This window comes from Ahaetulla prasina, chromosome 2 (genome assembly GCF_028640845.1).
Source record: "Ahaetulla prasina isolate Xishuangbanna chromosome 2, ASM2864084v1, whole genome shotgun sequence".
In the NCBI taxonomy this organism is placed as follows: Eukaryota; Metazoa; Chordata; class Lepidosauria; order Squamata; family Colubridae; genus Ahaetulla; species Ahaetulla prasina.
This window is the reverse complement of record NC_080540.1, coordinates 244076186-244082163: the sequence shown is the minus strand read 5'-3', so window position 1 is coordinate 244082163 and position 5978 is coordinate 244076186.

The window sequence follows — 5978 nt, the reverse complement described above, 5'->3', positions numbered from 1 at the left end:
GAAGAAGATTGTTTGTACTTTATTGTTTGTTTTGTTTTTTGTTTTTTTTCTGTTTTCTTATTGTTGTTTATATGGTAGTTTAATGTCGGGTGGTGGGGGGCACAGAAAGGAAGATGCGGGGATAGGATTAAAAAATTTATATTTTAAATGGGAGTTATAAAATTAATGTCATGGAATGTGAAGGGTACAGGGAATCAGATTAAAAGAAGAAGATTGGAGCTTAAGATTAAAAGGGATTTACCAGACATTTTATTTTTACAAGAAACTCATCAGAAATCTGAAGATTCAAATAGAATGTATATAAAAGGTATGCAAATATATGAAAAAGCATTTGGAACTTCAAAAGCTAGAGGAGTTGCAACACTGATATCAGATAGGGTGTACTTTGAAAAACATAAGGTAATTTTGGATGAAGATGGAAGATATGTAATAATTGTTGGAAATCTTAATGGAAACCATTTGTGGACTTTGCGCTTGGAACATTGGACGCTTCAGTACCTGTACCTCGAGAACGTGGATTTTGGCAATCATGAGGATATATCCGAAGACCCAAATCTTCCTTTTATGTATAGCACAAGGGTGTAATAATGTATTTTCTTTTTGTTTGTTTGTTGCAAAAAAATAAATAAATAATAATAATAAAAAAAAAAAAATAAATTTTATAAACACACAAAACAAATAAATAAATTGAACAGATGTTGATGGCAGAATCATCAGAATCGAACAGAAACATGCACATAATGACACATGCGTGCGCACACACACACAAACCCCCTGAAGATTATGTTTTTGTAACATGTCCCTTTTTTATACTTTATAATCTAGGTGATGTTTTTAAGAAAACGATTTAACTTTTTAATCAGTTTAAGTTTTTAACTTAGTTTTAAAATTAGTGAATGTTATGCAAACAAAAATAGTCAAGTCTGTAATTACAGATTCTTAAGCATTAAGCAGGACCACCCAGTAAACCAATTTAATTAGAGCGGGCCTTTTTATATGCAAACAAGTAGTGGAGCAAAACAGATGAGTTTGTATCTAAACTCATTAGATACAAACATAACACAGTATTTTATAAATTTACCCTGATTTATCTCTCAGTTCAATATGGTGCAAAATGTACATAATGGTAAAAGAAATTATATGCTACTGCTGTTGCTGCAAAAATTCTGTAACAAATTGTACAACTGTTTGACAACACAGGTAGGCAAACTTCAGGCATATGGAATCTAGTCAGTTTTGGGTTGATCTCAATAATGTTTTACAAGACCTTTGAGATCATCCATCTGCATAGTAATTGTAGAAAGAGGGATATAGCAGCAATTTGTAGAAGATAGCTGTGTTTATTATTTCCATAAAAACCATAGAATGTACATATTTATCACATTTCTTGTGTACGGTCCACTTTTTCAGCCTGAATATTATTGGAATGTTATCCTGAGAAATTAGAATTATACATTCTCCCAGGTATTGCTGGAGAAGACGGAAGGAAAAATGTTGTAAGGAAAGCTGATTGACAGTAAGAATGACTCATAAAGACTTTTAATAGTTAGGAATAACATGAACATTCCCGCACTGTACAGTTATTCTGGTATGTTATGAAAACCCTTGATCTTTGTATAAATCCACAAGAAGTAGCATTAAATCTTGTGACTTCTAGTTCTAATGGTCCAGAGTGAGTTTGAGCTTTTTAGATATTGCCAGTGCAAAATTCCAGAACTAGTGAAGCTTCCTCTGGAGCCAATTAAAGGTAAATTATTAATATGATATTCTTTATAAAAAGTACACTGAGTTCTATAAGTCAGGGAATTTTCAGAATGTTGATCATGCCAAATATTTTTGCACTGTCTAATTTTTTGTGCTCTTCTTTAACTATTAAAAATCATCTATTGCCAGTCTCTTAGAATTGCTCAGTGTATTCACTTGTAAATTTAGTTACATTTTCAAACTACCTTCTATTCATCTACATCAAAGTCTGAGTTACCATATATATTTTCCTTATATATTTCATTAAAGACTTGAAATAATAACAAGCAGTAATTCATTACTTTTAAATGCAGCTTGTGGCCGATTCATTATGCTAATCCTTTAAAAAAAAAGTCTATCTGGAAAGGATATTACCATTTGAATGGGAATTCTCATATTTAATTTAAAGAGCCAGATCACAAAAAGCTAATTTATAGCATGCAAAATGCCATAGGTAGAAAATTCAACTTATGAAGCATCTAGGTTTTGCAGCAAGGTGTGAAGCATTATACTTTTTAAAAAAAAGTTCTAGTAGAAAGTAATGGAGAGGAGCCAAAACAGAAAACAGGGACAAGTCTGGAATATTTCAAAAAACTTAGCAAGTGACAGATGAATGCAGGAGTATGTATGTTTATTTCTTTTTCTTTTAAGAGAATGAAAGTTTCTAGAGAACAAACTTCAAATCGATCCTGGATGACGGTTGTAGCAATTGGCTGCACTCTTCCACATTGTTCAATCTCCTTTAAAATATAGCAAGGTCACGCTAACCCAGACCTCTCACATTAGACAACAGTTTGCCTAACACAGTTTTATGTTCCTTGATTACTTGCTTCCAATTCTTTCCTAAGGCCTGTTCTCTAAAATATGATTTGAGTATAGTAGATTTTCCCAAGGTGCTTCTATAAAGATGCTATTTCAGAGATGCCAAAAGAAATTGATATAGATTGGAATGTTCTGTTAAAGGAAATAGATCATGGGTGTCAAACTTGCGGTATCACATTGCCGTCACATGATGTATTGTGACATTTTTCCCCCTTTGCGAAGCTGGGTGGGTGTGGCCTGTGCATGACACATCCGGCCCCGGGGGCTGCCAGTTTGACACCCCTGAAATAGATTATTTAGAACCTTTTCAATCTAAGTTTAAATCCAGTTTTGGCACATAGATAGCCTTGGTCGCTCTGGTGGCTGAATAGATATTTTGTTGATGTTTTGATTCCCTTTGTAGCTTTTGATTCTGGTGTTGTTTTGGATTGCTTGAATGGACTGACAAATGGAGGCACTTTGTGGAAGTTCTGATTTTACTCTTTGGGTACTGTAAGATGTGATATTGAGAGACACTGGGATCCACAAAGATCCATATTATCATCCATCTTTAACATCTATATGAAGTTGCTGGGAAGAGCATGTGAATTTGAAGCCATTTGCCACTCGTATACTAATGATACCCAGCTGTAGTTTTTCCCAAAGTACATCCAGAACTGGATGTTACTAAAGTCTTTGCACGTCTCCAGGCTGTAAAGGCCTGGAGACGTGGGATATGGGAGAACAAACTTCAAATCGATCCTGGATGACGGTTGTAGCAATTGGCTGCACTCTTCCACATTGTTCAATCTCCTTTAAAAAAGTCTATCTGGAAAGGATATTACCATTTGAATGGGAATTCTCATATTTAATTTAAAGAGCCAGATCACAAAAGCTAATTTATAGCATGCAAATGCCATAGGTAGAAAATTCAACTTATGAAGCATCTAGGTTTTGCAGCAAGGTGTGAAGCATTATACTTTTTAAAAAAGTCTATCTGGAAAGGATATTACCATTTGAATGGGAATTCTCATATTTAATTTAAAGAGCCAGATCACAAAAGCTAATTTATAGCATGCAAATGCCATAGGTAGAAAATTCAACTTATGAAGCATCTAGGTTTTGCAGCAAGGTGTGAAGCATTATACTTTTTAAAAAAGTCTATTTTGTTTGCCAGTCACCTGGCTTGAGCCTGGACAATGCCTCCTTAGCGCTCCGGACGGAACGCTCTGCAACCATGTGATTCACTTAATGACTGTGGCAAAAAGGTCATATTAAGCGTTGTAAGTGTTGCACCTTGATAAACGATCTTTCCTTTTATGTACACTGAGAGCATATGCACCAAGACAAATTCCTTGTGTGTCCAATCACATTTGGCCAATAAAAAAATTCTATTCTATTCTATTCTATTCTATTCTATTCTATTCTAAAATTGGGTGTGACCAACTTAATGAATGCATTGAAAAGCAATAGATGTTCCAGTTATGGTTGTATGTTAAGGGTTATCTATTATATGTGTACAGACATATACATAACAAAATTAAAAATAAGACTTCTCAAATTGTCGGCTCAGAGTCTAAAAATTAAGTGCACAAACAAATTTGACTGCCAAGATAACCAGACAGATTTGTAGACATTAATGCAGCTAACTTCTGCTGTTAAAATTCAACAAAGAAATTACATTTACTTTGCTTTCTGATTTCATGAAAGATCTATCTTCAGGTTTAATTTCATGATAATAGCTGTGGTAGATTTCTGAAAATTCAATATGTCAGAGGTGTGTAAGTGAAAAATGTGCTTAGTCGACAAGAGAATTTTGTAAATTTTGAAGACCTGGATAGAAGGAAGCTAGAAAATGACTAAAAATCAATCCATTTGGAGATGGGGAACTTCCTTTTCATGTCAAAAATAGGTAGCCACTATTTTTGCTTAGTGGTCCAGCTCTTTACAGTTAGTGCTCGACTTACAGCTGTTCATTTAGTGACTGTTCAAAGTTACAAACGCACTGCAAAAAAGTGACTTATGACCATTTTTCACACTTACAACTGTCGTGGTATCCCTGTGGTCACGTGATTCAAATTCAGATGCTTGGCAACTGATTCATATTTATGACGGTTGCAGTGTCCTAGGGTCATGTGATCCCCTTTGGCGACCTTTTGACAAGCAAAGTCAATGGGGAAGCTGGATTCACTTAACAACTATATTACTAACTTAACAACTGTGGTGATTCACTTAACAACTGTGGCAAGAGAGGTCGTAACACGAGGCAAAGTTCACTTTGGTGGACAGATGTTTCATAACTTAAATCCAAGTTACTAGTCAAACTGCCTCCTCCCATACAGTTTGCTCCACACTCTCAAGGATTCAACAGGGTGCTTTTACTGGTCGAATCATGAATATATATCAAAGTATCAGTCGTATATATCAATAGTATAACTTCCTTTTCATGTCAAAATAGGTAGCCACTATTTTTGCTTAGTGGTCCAGCTCTTTACAGTTAGTGCTCGACTTACAGCTGTTCATTTAGTGACTGTTCAAAGATACAAGATACAACAGGACTGGAAAAAAAAGTGGCTTACAACCAGTCCTTGCCCTTATGACTGTTGCAGTGTCTCCACGATCATCTGTTCAAAATTTGGGTGCTTGGCAGCCAGCATGTATTTAAGATGGTTGTAGCATCACGGGGTCATTTTTGATCTTCCCAGAGAGCTTCTGAGAAGCAAAATCAATGTGGAAAACTGGATTCAGTCTGCAACCATGTGATTCACTTAATGACTGTGGCAAAAAAGGTCATATTAAGCGTTGTAAGTGTTGCACCTTGATAAACGTATCTTTCCTTTTATGTACACTGAGAGCATATGCACCAAGACAAATTCCTTGTGTGTCCAATCACATTTGGCCAATAAAAAAAAATTCTATTCTATTCTATTCTATTCTATTCTATTCTATTCTATTCTATTCTATTCTATTCTATTCTATTCTATTCTATTCTAAAATTGGGTGTGACCAACTTAATGAATGCATTGAAAAGCAATAGATGTTCCAGTTATGGTTGTATGTTAAGGGTTATCTATTATATGTGTACACAGACACATATACATAACAAAATTAAAAAATAAGACTTGGTACCACAGCTAAATTTTCCAATGCAGTCGATAAATGAGTTCATACCATGCCAATCTCACCTTTTCCCGTATTTGGGGGAAAGCCAGGTCTTCTATGGTTTTTGGAAGGTTAAAATAATATTGCTTGACAGAAAGGACTGGGACCACTCTATAACAGTGACTCTAAGCTCCAGTCTTGCTAGGTAATCCAGTTGATCGGTTATATCAAAAGCTGGCAGGAGGTACACTATGCCATGCTTTATCCATCCAGGGTCTTATAACTTATTTACCAAGAGCCAAAGCATTTCAGTATCATAGCCCTTCTGAAAA